Source organism: Rhinoderma darwinii, chromosome 4, assembly GCF_050947455.1.
Source record: "Rhinoderma darwinii isolate aRhiDar2 chromosome 4, aRhiDar2.hap1, whole genome shotgun sequence".
Taxonomy (NCBI): domain Eukaryota; kingdom Metazoa; phylum Chordata; class Amphibia; order Anura; family Rhinodermatidae; genus Rhinoderma; species Rhinoderma darwinii.
The window spans coordinates 143,314,137-143,329,079 of NC_134690.1; the positions used below are offsets into that span (position 1 = coordinate 143,314,137).

The following is a 14,943-nucleotide window of genomic DNA, read 5'->3' on the forward strand; positions in this document are numbered from 1 at the left end:
TTTGGCTTTATACACAACTATTTTCTTACTAAAGTACCATGGAGTTGTCTGCATTGTTCTGCCTGATCAGTCAGCCTTTAATATGGCATCTAACTGTAAAGTAAGAGCATTAGAATACATTTAAGTACAGTACATTATTATTATTATTATTATTATTATTATTACTACACTTAAGTACATTAGACTATTTTGTGGTTTCCAATATTTAACATTTAAAAAACGCATTATCTCTCATCAAAATAAGGTATTATATTTCAAGGTAAGGAAGACCGAAACAACCTGAATAAATGCAAAATATTGTTTTTGAATGGCCATTTCTTTTAGGGCAGATTCAGACGAACGTTGCGTTTTTGCGCGCGCAAACAACGCGGCGTTTTGCGCGCGCAAAAACCATTTGACAGCTGCGTGTGTCATCCATGTATGATGCGCGGCTGCGTGATTTTCACGCAGCCGGCATAATAGCGATGAGGCTAGTCGACGCCCGTCACTGTCCAAGGTGCTGAAAGAGCTAACTGATCGGCAGTAACTCTTTCAGCACCCTCGACAGTGAATGCCGAACACAATATACAGCAACCTGTTAAAAAAAAAGAAAAAGTTCGTACTTACCGAGAACTTCCCGGCCGTTGCCTTGGTGACGCGTCCTTGGTGACGCGCCTCTCTTGACATCGGGCCTCACCTCCCTGGATGACGCGGCAGTCCATGTGACCGCTGCAGCCTGTGCTTGGCCTGTGATTGGCTGGAGCTGTCACTTGGACTGAATTGTCATCCCGGGAGGTCAGACTGGAGGAAGAAGCCGGGAGTTATCGGTAAGTCAGAACTTCGTTTTTTTTTTACAGGTTCATGTTTATTGGGATCGGTAGTCACTGTCCATGGTGCTGAAACAGTTTAACTCTTTCAGCACCCTGGACAGTGACTATCTCCTGACATCGCGTACCGGAAATTTTTTTGCCGGGTTCGGCCAAAACGAGTTCGGCCGAACCCGGTGAAGTTCGGTTCGATTGTCCGGGTTTGCTCATCTCAAAGACACTCCATTTGGATGTTTGGAAACAGAAAAGCACGTGGTGCTTTTCTGGTTACATTCATCCTTTTGACAGCTGGTGCGCTGTTTCAGTCGGTTCGCACGGAAGTGCTTCCGTGCGACCTGCGTGGTTTTCACTCACCCATTGACTTCAATGGGTGCGTGATGCGCGAAATACGCTGAGATATTGAACATGTTGCGCTTTTTGCGCAGCTGACAAATGCTGCGCAAAAAGCACGGACTGTCTGTACTGCCCCATAGACTTGTATTGGTCTGTGCGTGACGCGTGAAAACCACGCGGCCCGCACGGACCGAATACACGTTCGTGTGAATCCCCCCTTATTGAAGGAAAAAAGTGTCAATAAACTAGGCCGCTTCAGTTGGGTGTAATGGCGGTGCTTTTTTGCGCCTCTATTATGGATGCAACATACGGACCTCCCACAGTTTACAGGCTTCTATTGCGCTATAAGTCAGATTCCAATGAACAACGGAAGTTACAAGTGTTGCTTCCATGATATGGGCATAAAAAGCATCAATATTACATCCGTCTGAAAGCCCCTTCGTCTTAGTCTATTAATCAACCAAAATGAATGGATCATTTAAATTAATTAGATTAGAAACACCCAGGCTTGGTAACTTTCAGGTGGTGCCCATACACCTAGCCGTAGCGTGCTGCACAGCCAAACCGCATGTGGTTTTGCTGCAAAATACTGCGGTTTTGTGAAGCATTTTGGAGTGGCCTAGTCAAAAACTGACTTGAACCCCAATAAGATGCAATGGCAAGATGTTAAGGAAAAGTTTATGGTCAAAGCATTTTAATCTGGCTGCATGAAAGCAATTCTACTAAATTGATCTCAAGTGATCTGAAGTGCTTGGTTGTGTTGCTCCTGCTAAAGGTGGCCCAACCTGTTATTATGTTTAGGAGGGTCAACTATTTTTTCTAAAGGGCCAATGGTGTTGGATACTTTTTTTTTACTTCTGTGTTTTATATATACTAAGGTTGTCTTTGTCACTATCTTAAAAAATTACATGTCACAAAAATGCAAGAATAGAAGAAATCAGGACACAGCCGGTGGTATATCACAGTGTCATATACACAGACAGGCGGGATGCACTGACGTCATCAAGCCTATCTGCGCTGAGCCACTCGTAGCACAGATTGGAGGAGCAGAGCGATCTCCTCCAGTCGTCGTGGGAACGGTGCTAGGTGAGTATATTATTAATATTTTTTATTAGGATCTATGGGGAAATGCTACTGTGTGGGGGCAGCTAAGGGGTATTTCACTGTGTGGGGGCAGCTGTGGAACCATTATACTGTATAGGGGCAGCTATGTGGGCATTTTGTGTGTGGGGGCATCTATGGGGGCATTATACTGTGTGGGACAAATTAACACAAAAAGCACTCCATATTGCAATAAAAAAAGGGAAGGGTATGAAAATCCACTGAGTGGACTGAGCTGCACTCACCAGACAGAGTTGTGCAAAACAGCAGGCACAACTCTGGGATGCGTGTGTAGGAATATTATCGGCCACCCCATCAGCATGGTTGCTGCTCTACATGCAGATCTCAATTCCGAGATCTTTAACCCCTTCCCCCTGCTTGCGTTCTGGGCCCTAATGACCAAGTAATTTTTACGTTTTTCCATCGTCACTTTCGAAGAGCTATAACTTTTTTATTTTTGCGTCGACATAGCTGTGTAAGGGCTTGTTTTTCGCGAGACAAGTTGTACTTTTTAATAGCACCATTTTGGGGTACATATTATTGATTGATTAACTTTTATTAACGTTTTTTGGGGGGGGATAGAAAAAAAACAGAAATTTTGCCACTCTTTTTTGCATCCTAAATCTACGCCGCTTAACGTGTGGTATAAATAACACAATAACTTTATTCAACGGGTTGTTATGATTGCAACGATACCAAATTTGTATCGATTTTGGATGTTTTACTACTTACACGGTTAAAACACTTTTTTTTCAAAATTATTTGTTTTTGTGTCTTCATATTTGAAGAGCCATAACTTTTTAATTTTTTCGCCGATGCAGTTGTATGAGGGCTTTTTTTTGCGGGATGACTTGTACTTTTTATTGGTACCATTTTGGAGTAGATGCTGCTTTTTCATCACTTTTAATAAAAAAAAATTAAAATCAGGATTCACAGAAAATAGCAATTTTTCCATTGTTTTTTATTTATTTTTTTACGGCATTCACCGTGTCAGCTAAATAATGTAATAGCTTTATAGTCAGGGTCGTTACGGACGTGGCGATACGAAATATGTGTAACTTTTTTGCTTTATTTTGGTTTTTTAATAGTGAAGCATTTTGTAAGGGGAAAAAATGGGTATTTAATTTCAAATTTTTTTTATTAACTTTTTATTAAACTTTTTTTTTAAACTTTTTTACTAGTCCTACTAGGGGACTTTATTATTAAAGCGATCGGATGATCGCATATTACACTGCAATACTTCTGTATTACAGTGTATTACTGCCTGTCCGTTTAAAATAGACAGGCATTTGCTAGGCCATGCCTCTGGCATGACCTAGCAGGCATTCACTACAGGCAGACCTGGGGGCCTTTATTAGGTCCCCGGCTGCCATTGGAGGCACAGACACTCGGCGATCTTATCGCCGGGTGTCGGTGGAATGAGAGGGAGCTCCCTCCCTCTCTCCAAAGCCACTCCGTTGCGGCGCTCGCTATTGAGCACCGCATCTGGGGGGTTAAACGGGTGAGATTGATACTAATATCGATCTCACTCGTTCGAGCAGGGATGCCCCCAGCCCTCAGCTACATCTGGTAGCTGAGAGAAGGGACATTTAACGGCTCCCTGCTCTGTTTATTTATTCTGACGCAGCGCAGTGAAAAGGCTATTGCATCAGAATAAAGCCCACTAATTACCGCCGTGAAAAGGCGTATCGGCGGTCATTAAGGGGTTAATTATATAACATCAAGCAAAAGGAAAATGCAGGATCCACTGATCCCCTTTTTTGTGGATTTAAATCATCTGTTAGTATTCACTCAAGTCTTTCTTATACTCTGGGAGGCAGCTATGGGGCATCATACTGTGTTGTGGGTGGTACCATGGGGCATTATACTGTGTAAGGAGGCACTATAGGGACATTACTGTGTGTGTGTGTGTGTGTGTGTATACATCAGTGCTGTGTCTATAACCTGTGCACTGTAGAGTTGTGTGTGTATATCTACTATGCGTGCAATAGTGCTGTGTGTGTATGATGTGCATGCTGCAGAGCTGTGTGTGTACAATGTCATGAAAGTAAAAATATTTTTTTTTTTAGTTTTTTCTGATTTCTGAACCTGGGTGCATTCTATAGTCAGGTCTTTTCTTATAGTCTGAAAAATAAGTTATATCTTATTTGGCAGATTTAATACTCAATATACTATTTTTGGCTGCACAGTGTTATCTAGATTTTCTTTTATGTTTATAAAAAATATAAATTAACACTAGATAACCAAACGATATATAGGTTCATAAGATCTGCTGGAAAAATTTCAGGTGCAAATAAACAAATTTCTTTGGAGTGAAACCATGATAAATTCAACCCATTCGTGCTCACAGCAAATTTTTGTGTTGAGGGATTTACTATTTGATTTCTGTATTGGTTCCTGTTGGACAGCTGTGATCATAATATTCTCACTCCATAAAGATGAACAATCTGTTCATTCTAAAGGGAGTACTAATGGCAATCTGCTTGTTGACATAATTTCTTAATATGACCTGTATTTAAGAGCTGGACTGCCTTCATGTGGTTAACTCTTCCATCTAAGTGATTTATAGCTGTTAAATTGGAAATTATATTTAGATTCAATCACTGTATGTGAATTTATAGCTTAAGGGTTAAAAGTTTGTTGGACTACATATTCAATTTGTCACTTTATTTGCATTGCATCACAGAAAACATGTACGAGTTTTGATATTCCAGTCTCAAAAATGAAAGATTATTGTTTATGGATATTAAAATTCTTCACGTGCCACATGTTTCTTCAGATAAGTGCACAGAATATTCTGTAAAGTGCCCAAAATTTACTATCAATAGACATATTCATAAACACCCAAGGTTGTATTCTGCTTTGTAGTGGTAATTGACAGTTATAACAGACAACCAGTTTTTAAGAAAACTTTACCCGGGAAAACAGAAGATCGCTGTGAGTCCAATTCCTAAAAATCCTGAAGATCCTTAATCACTAGGGGAAGTTGTGGCCAGCCACATTCTCTACAGGGGAAATATAGAATTACATGGCACCCATAAATAAATATATTAACACATGGACGGTCTAAGACTGCCACAGCAGGAGCCACTCTTTCTTAGTGGCTCTCTGCTTTGGCTAATAAAAATTGGGGACTACTTTTAGAAGAACTATTCTAATTTTACTTGATAGGAAAAATGGATTAGGTGCTTCTGTTCAATGTTATTACAAGTTGTGTCATTTGTTGCATTCTTCCTGTGCACCTGCTTCACTTATCCAACTCCTTTTCTATGTGAACTATAAAAATCTTGGTCTTCCTGCCTTGTAGAATCTTTTCCATTTTCCCACTGTTTTGCCTATGCGTATCAATAGCTCAAACACACATCTCACTTGTTACTGCCACACCACAGTCTGTTTACCCTTTCCCAGTAAACAGTATTTTGTCTGGTTGGTCACTTTGCAATATTTTTGACATTTAAATATACTATAAAATACCAATTACAGTAATTGGGATTTTTGCTGTCAAACATTGCATTTCAAGTAAAACGACGGTGTTTTCTTATTAGGAAAAAAAATGGCAAAGTGGATATAAGACATAAAAATTTCCATAAATATATATTTGTTCCTGATCAGAGGTTTAGAACTACTTATCCAGTTCCCGAATGATAAATTGAAGATGGAGAAAAGCTATGAATATTTCTGTCTTTTTTAATTATGTAGAACTCCCCTAGCAGAGACCTCCTCCCAATATATTATTATTAAAGTAATCTCTCTGTATTTAAAGTACAATTTCTAAGGCCAAGTGTCACATCAGATTAACATTGCTCTTAAAAAATAGCTTTTTAAAGCCACTTATGTAAAAGAAAATACATTTCAAATTACACTCTTGACTTTTGGTGACTAGTTTGATTTGAATTATGCAATATCTCTTGGAAGTTTTTATGTAATTGGTATTTTAAAGTTGAGTGAACATATTACTTGTAGGCTAAATAGTTATATAAACTTAAAATGAGACTTAAAATTGGAAATATGCAGGTCCATTCAGGTCCCATCAAAGCTTTATGATAGAGAGATAGAGAGAGATAGATAGATATTTACCCAGGAGAGAATTAATTTTTATTTTTTTTCCCTTTTAAAATAAACAAAAGGGAAGCTCACCTCATAATTACTTTTTATGGGAAAAAAACATATTAAAATTGCCGATGCGTTAAGAAACGTTTTCATTCAAAAAGTAAAATTTGCAGGCATAATGATTTGGAAATTATTTTAAATAAAACTGTATAGTTATTATATATATACAATATATGTATACACTTAATATATATTTTTATGTGAAAAGTCACTTACTATTATGCTTTCATTCTTAATTCTGTACTGAATCGTGCCGTTCAAACCCAGAAAAGTTGTGCCAGCAGGTTTGTCCTTTTCCTAATATTGATGATGCGCCGATAGAGCCCCATGTGACTGAGGGCTTGCTTCCTGCGCCATTCATGTCAGCGTGTTATCAAGCTCATGACCGCATAGGGCTGGCACATTGCAGAGTCACTGAGCATCACTGGAGTCCCTGAGCAGAGCATCAGCTAGCGCTCTGCCCAGTACTCCAGCACTGCTCAGTCATGTGGGAGTGCGTCATTAACATTAGGAAAACTACAGGACTTCCTGAAAGTACATTAGTTAGTGACTTCTTTTCACTTATAAATCCCAAGCAATTATTGGTCATGGATAACCCCTTTTAAGGCAATGTTCACACCTGCGTTGTCATTCCGTTGTTCTACTCCATCAGAGGAGCAGAACAAGGGAATAACAAAAGCAATGGTTCCATTGCACAACATATACCACCGGCGGTCAACGTAACCCATTGACTTTAATGGGTTCAGTCTGCTTTCCATCGGGGTGTCTGTGGTTTTACTGGAGCCTCCAACCCAGATATGAAAGAGGCCAAAATCATTTTTATTTTGTCTGAATTATTCACTCTAGAGTATGTGGCAAAAAATGCATGATTAAATACAATACACAATTTTAAGATAGGTAAATAATTTTCTTCTATACAATACAAAAATACCTTCCATTATCCATACACAACAAATATGTTTATCCATTAGTATATTAAAGGGTTTGTCCCTTTAAACATACAATGTTTGTTAGCAGAGTCCCCAAAAATAAACTCATCACAGGGAACCTGGTAGCAATTATTTTGTAGTGCAACCACACGGAAAATTATGCATTACATGGCGCTCATTAAAATCAATGTGTGTGTGATGCATGAACATGCCAGGTCCTCCAGAGAGAGGGACACTCCTTGTAGCCACTCAGAATGAGGAACGCTGCTCTGAATGAGGGACTCCCCTTTATTAACTCATAAATCCCTAACCCATAGCCTACCTAGCCCCCACATATCTTTATATAAAATATTTTGCACATTTTTTACTTGTTTCAGATGGGGCAATTTATTTTTTGTGTAATTCATCCTACTTCAGGTAAACCTAATAGGTTATTTTAACTGCAGATGGAAAAAGGTGTTTCATCACCTTATAGGCACCAAGCTTATATGCCTGTTACATAATAAAACTTTGACTGCTTGTTAAAACATTTATAATACATAATATATCAATACTTTGGTAATGGGGGGCAAAATTGCCTTTTTTCCATGTAAGAAGGCACCGGTATTATAAATGGCACATAATAGATGGGGCCAGGAGCGTAGCTAAGGGCTCATGGGCCCCGATGCAAAGGTTGTTCTTGGGCCGCCCCCACCAAACTTCTCATGGCCGACGGCCCGCATCTTTCAGCTGCATCGCTGGGTCTCCTAAGTAACCCAACAATGCAGCACTAGCAGCCAGGGGCATCACTACAGTATTGAAATGTCAGGGGAAATAGCCCCAATACATATACCCCCCCAAAAAAATGCAGTACTACGACCCTATAGCTATGGACAGGATGAGATACAGTGGCTCAGCAGACAGTATCACATATGATAGGATTAGATACAGTATCACACATGATAGGATTAGATACCCTTCTGCTGAGCCACTGTATCTATTCCTATCATGTGTGATACTGTCTGCTGAGCTACTGTATCTAATCCTATCATGTGTGATACAGTCTGCTGAGCCACTGTATCACACACGATTGGATTAGATACAGTGGCTCAGCAGACAGTTTCACACATGATAGGAATAGATACAGTGGCTCAGTAGAATAGTATCACACAGGATAGGATTAAATACAGTCGCTCAGCAGACAGTATCACTCATGATAGGATTAGGTATGCGGCCCAGCTAGCTGACATTGCGGCTCCAGCGCTGGACCCAGGAAAGGTAAGAATAATAATTGCTTTGCTTTTTTATGTGTTACTAATTATTTTTGTGGGTTTATGTTTTTTTACAGGTTCGGTTGTTGGACTACTTTGGAGTCAAGGACTACTTCGATGACGGCGGGTTTTTTATTCTCAATAAAATGGATAAAAAGTGTGTTGTGGGATTTTTATTTCAATAAAATATTTTTCCTATGTCTTTGAATTTTCTAAACTTTATTACTACCAGCTTAGTAAGGGCCACTGGCTGATTGACAACGTCCATTACTAAGGCGGGGCTTAGTGTTAGCCGGTGCAGAGGCTAACACTAACCCCCATTATTACCCCAGTACCCACCGTCACCAGGGGTACCGGGAAGAGCCGGGTACTTTCCAGTACCCGACCATCTGAAGTGACGGGTGCTTACTGTCGCGGCCGCAGGCTGGTATTATTAGGCTAGGAAAGCCCAAAAACTGTGGCCCCTCCCACCCTGGTAATGCTAGCCTGCTGCTGCTGTATTGTATCTGGCTGGTTATAAAAATGGGGGTACCCCACATCATTCTTTCAACTTTTATTTTTTTTAAATGACGTGGGGTCCCCTTCCATTTTTCATAACCAGCCAGATACAACACAGCAGCAGCAGCTTAGCATTACCAGGGTCAGAAGAGCCACTGTGTTTGTCCTTTTCCAGCCTAATAGTACCAGCCTGCGGCCACCCCAGTGCCCGACCATCAGAACACTAAGCCCCGCCTTAGTAATATATGCTGTCATTCAGCCAGCAGCTATTAATAATGCAGTAGTAATAAAGTTTCACAAAAATACAAAGACATAGAAAATAGAGGTTTATTGAAATTAAAAAAACACACAACCCTCATTAACCATTTTATTGATAAAAAAAAGCCGTCATCGAAGTAGTCCTCGAATCCGACGTAGCCCAATGACTGAGCCTTTAAAAAAACACAAACACAAAAAATAAAATATTAGTAAGGGCCTGTTCACATCACCGCTGCCCTTCTGTTGGAGGTTGCCGTCGAGTAACCCCTCATCTGAAAGGCAAACTGAAACCTCAGCTTCCGTTTCCCTCTCTATTGATCTCCATGGTGAAGAAAACATTGCTAAAGGTTTCTGTTTGTCACCGTTGTGACAGGGTTACGTTGTTTTCACAGAATAAATAGCGCAGTCGACTGCGCTATTGGTTGCATCAAGAAAAAACGGAACCCTGTCAGCGGTGACAAATGGAAACCTTTACATAATTTCCATCACCATGTGGATCAATGGTGAGGGAAACGGAAGCTGAGGTTTCAGTTTGTCGTTCCGTTGAGGGGTTAACCAACAGAAACCTCCAATGGAACCCCTCAACAGAAGGGCAACACTGATGTGAACACAGCCTAATACATATGGTAGGCTTAGATAGAGGGCCCAAGTGCATGTGTGATACTGTTTTTTGGACCCTGTATCTAAGCCTAAGGTAGACTTAGATACAGGGTGCAGCAGACAGTAATGTTATACAGTATAGGATTACTGTCTGCTAGGGCCCTGTATCTAAGCCTACCACATGGTAGGCTTAAAAGGGGTTGTCCAGGCCCTAAACATTGATGGCCTATACTCAGGGTAGGCCATCAACAGCTGATGGGCCGGTCTCTGACTCCCGGGACCCCCACCAATCAACTGTTTTGAAGGGGGTGAAGCACTCATACAAGCGCTGCTTCCCATTCATTTCCCTTACTTGCTCACACTGTGAATCGCTGAGACGTCAGTGTCGGCGATTCAGTGTGAGAAAGTGACCGGCATGAAGGGGATGTAGTGCTCGTACGAGCACTGAACCCCCTTCAAAACAGCTGATTGGCGGTGGTCCCGGGTGTCGGACCCTGACCCATCAGCTCCAGCAGACAGTGGTATTAAACTTACCCTCCCCTTTAGCCGCAGCGGAGGTACTGACTCCATCCAGTGGCGGGATGTTGTGTTGTGCTCCGGAAGGAGGAATGGAAGTACTGTCAGTTACTATAGCAACGGTGACCCGTGTAGTTTATTACATAGGCCCCGGTTACTATAGTAATTTTTCATTGATGTAGTGTGGGGGGCTGCGGGCCACCCTGGCTTCGGGGCAATTGCGACCGCTGCGACCCCTATAGTTATGCCATTGATGGGGGCCCTGTTTTGGACTTGCATTGGGGTCCAGAAGCTTCACATTACACCTCAGGTGGTACAGCTGCTGGAAATGGTGGAAAACTGAAACAGGAAGGGTGAAATAGAGGGAGGGGACAGGAGAAGGAAATCAAAGCACTTGAAGGCACAAGAATAACAGAGATCAGAAAGAAGCTGTCAATGAGAATTCTCTTTCATGTGTCACTATAGTCAACCCTTCCTATTTCCTGAACCCACTTTTTAAGAGTGTGGCCAGTGAAGTATAATTCCAGTGATTGCTTGTTTGGACTTTACTTGCCAACTAAAAAAAAAATAAAAAATCATTCTTACCGCCTATCCTTTTATATATTCAAGCTCTGCTATTAACAGAGATTAAAAAAGTAAAAAAAAAATATGCAAATACTCATTCTCAAGATGACTAAATTTATATGAATATTTATTATTTATTGTTGATATCAAAAAGGCATAGAATCATATACAGTATATAAATCACTTTTAAATAGGCATATACCAATAGTACAATAAATTTAAATACTGATGATTTAAAAACTGTATATGATTCTCTGACGTTTTGATATTAACAAGAAATCGAGGAAATATCAGTTTGAATGAAGTTGTCTTGGGAGCCGGTATTTGCATATTTTCTAGAATTTTAATTGTGCATTGTTTTGGAAATAAACACATTGCACAAATTACTGCCATAAAATTATCTTTCTTTTCCAAATGACTTGTCTTTCTGCTAATTGAATGGCGGTGGTAACTTTGTGTTAATGTATGGTTTTGAAAACAAACAACACAAATACAAAAAGTCATTTTCTCAAAGAGTAAAATTTGGTTCCATAGAGAATAGTTGTCCACTGTTATAAAATTCTATTGGACAATGAAGATGTAGAGTTTTATTCCCTTGTTTTTATTTGCTTGTCAGCCAAGCTATTACTTTGCATATTTGTTTATGTGGCCAATAAAACAATTGTCAGCTGTATACAACTTGATAGAAATCCTCATTCACTGATTATATGTGCTCAGGATCAATCAAATTTTTATGAGCTGAAGTAAGGTGATATGAAAAAAGATGAATGCTAAATAAAAAGCAGAAATGTTCAAAAGCAGATGAGGTCTTTTTAAACATTATTTGCTTTTTGATTATTCCAATTATAAGATCTAATAATTTGTAAAAATGTACCGTAATACTTTTGTTATTGCTGTTTATATATGATACAAATTATTAAAATGCTGTTTATTTCAAAAGAATGTTAACTTCATAGATCACCTTATAAGATACTGTGATAAATGGATGGGTGGAGGCTTAATGGTGTGAATAGGAAAACTCAATTTACTTCTATTTGTGATATACCATTATCCGAATGGCTGTCAGCCAAAAAATACTCCTGCTAAAGACTATTAACAAGTGCTCCACTTAGTTAACCGTTGTAGCAGGGAGTAGAAGTTTAATTTTAATTTGAAAGATTTCAGAAGTTCTTAGCAATCATGAAATCATTTGTTTGTAGAAGACTATCCATACTGGGCTGTACGCTTGGGAGAGCCTACATCAAATTTTCAGCCGCTCCCCTGGGGCCACTTTTCTGTTTTTCATTTTCGCTTTTTCCTCCCCACCTTCCAAAAGCCATATTTTTTTTATTTTTCCGCTGATATAGCAATATAAGGGATGTTTTTTGTGGGACGAGTTGAAGTTTTCATGGCACTGTTTATTCTACCATATAATCTACTGGAAAACTGGGAAAAAAAATCTTTGTGGGGTGGAATGGGAAAAAAAATATGAATTCCTCCATTTTATTTTTCGACTTTTTCTGCTGGTCAATACAACCAATGACCGTGATATCAAATTGATATAGTTTTACTACTTAGAAAAATATAATTGTTAAAATTAACATTTGTATTGTGTCGTCATATTCTGAGAGCCATAACTTTTCTATTTTTCCTTTTATTGAGTGGTGTGAGGGCTTGTTTTTTGGGGTGAGCTGTAGGTTTTATTTTCTAGCATTTTTGAGTAATAAACCGGTTTTTGATCACTTTTTAATTTTTTTTTTTTTTTTTGTGGGCGATAAGGTGACCAAAAAAGGAGCGATTCTTGCTTTGTTTTTTGTTTTTTTTTACTGCATTTACCGTGCAGGTTAAATAACGTGATATTGTAGTTGTTTGGACTTTTACAGATGCGTAGAGTTAGCTTTTGTTATTAGTCCCCCTAAGGCCCCATGCACACGACCATAAAAATTATCCGTAATTGCGGACCGTAATACGTTCCGCAATTACGGACCCATTCAGTTCTATAGGCCGCAGACACCTTTCCGTATCGCTATGGATGGGTGTCCGTACCGTACAAATGTTCAGAAAATTATGTAACGTCCGTTCTTTTGCATTTACAGTCATAACTCCCATACTTTGTATGGGAGCACGGCCCAGAAATTGGGGCGGCCGTGTCCGCAACCGCAGGCCGTGATTATGGGCATTGGATCGCTTGCACAGTAGACTGCAGAATTAATATATTGCAGTACAGATGTAGCCATCTTTATCTGGACTGATAACTTGTTGCAGTGTGATATCACACAACAAAAGCCATTGAAAATCATTGAAAATATCAAGATAAAGGATCTTGCCACTGTGTATTTAACCCCTTCCCGACATCCACCGTATATATACGGCGCACGCCGGGTAGGGGAATATGGGGCGGGCTCACGGGCTTCCGGGTTTTAACCCGTTAAATGCCGCGTTCAATAGAGATCGCGGCATTTAAATTACTAAAAACAGGGGGGTGACCCCCTGTAATGTCTCAACGGCCCCCCCGCGGCGAGATCGGGGGGAGCCATTGGTTCACACGGCTGCCTGGGGGTCTGACGAAGTCCCCCAGGTCCACCATCTTGGTACTCCTATGACACTCTGCCTCCGGCAGGGCTTCATGGGACACTGTCAGAATCACGATATACTGCAATACATTAGTATTGCAGTATATCGTGCAAGCGATCTAATGATCGCTGGTTGAAGTCCCCTAGGGGGACTAATAAAAAATGTAAAAATGAGTTAAATAAAGTTGTTTTTTTTGTGTAAAAAAAAATTAAAAATTAAAAGTTCAAAAAAAAACCCTTTTCCCATTTTCCCCCTAGAGCATAGTAAAAAATTAAATAAATAAACATAATTGGTATCGCCGCGTCCGTAAAAGTCTGAACTATCACAATATATCATTATTTAACCCGCACGGTGAACGCCGTATAAAAAAAAAAATTGTAAACGCCAGAATCTCTATTTTTTGTTCGCCTAATCTCCCACAAAAAATGAAATAAAAAGTGATAAAACCGTCACATTTACACCAAAATGGTATTATTAAAAACAACAGCTTATTCCGCAAAAAATTAGCCCTTATACCACTTAATCGACGGAAAAATAAAGACGTTACGGCTCTCGGAATTTGGCAAAACAAAAGAAATTTTCTTTTTTACACTTAGGTTTTTACTTGTAAAAGTAGTAAAATATAGAAAAACCTACACATATTTGGTATCGGCGTAATCGTATTGACCCATAGTATAAAATGAATATGTTGCTTTAATTGTACAGTGAATTCCGTAAAAATGGCGCGCAAAAAACCATGGTGGAATCGCTGTTTTTTTCATTTTCTACCCCACAAATAATTTTTTTCCCGTTTCTTAGTACATTATACGGCAATATTAATGGTGCTACGAAAAACTACAACTTGTCCCGCAAAAATCAAGCCCTCATAGAACTATATAGACGGAAAAATAAAGGCGTTATGGCCTTTGGAAGGTGGGGAGGGAAAAACGAAAATGAAAATCTGAAAAAGGGCTGCGGCGTGAAAGGGTTAATGCTTTAAAAGTCAAGAGAAAGACCGCTACATATAGCTGTATATCGGGATTTTCATCAGCACCCTGTTATCGCGTCGCACGGATGGGCATTTACAGCGTGATCTCGCGAGATTACTCTTGCTCTGCTGTAAGTACCACAGAAACGTTAACGAAGTGCCGGGATTGTGAATAGACATCCTGTCCTGGCTGGAAGGAATTTCTATTCACGGTCTAAACACTTCAGTAACGTTAATGTGTCAGTATAAGACAGCACAGTGAACAACACAGTGTCACTATGCGCTGACTAAATGAATGGAGAGAAGTGAATGACGCTGATTGGTCAGCGTCATACACTCCTCTGTGTAACGCCCACTTGGTCTAAAGTAAAAACACGCCCACTTGGGCATTAAGAAACTAATTAGCATAAAGCTAAAGTCACTCCTATTGTGGTAAAAATTTATTGTTTTTCTAATTA

At 39.7% G+C, this 14,943-nt stretch overlaps 1 protein-coding gene across 1 annotated transcript in view; it reads left to right on the plus strand.

Annotated features, from left to right (window-relative positions):
• NAALADL2 (N-acetylated alpha-linked acidic dipeptidase like 2) overlaps positions 1-14,943 on the plus strand; it is a 710,493-nt gene that overhangs the window by 563,502 nt on the left and 132,048 nt on the right. The window lies entirely within an intron of this gene.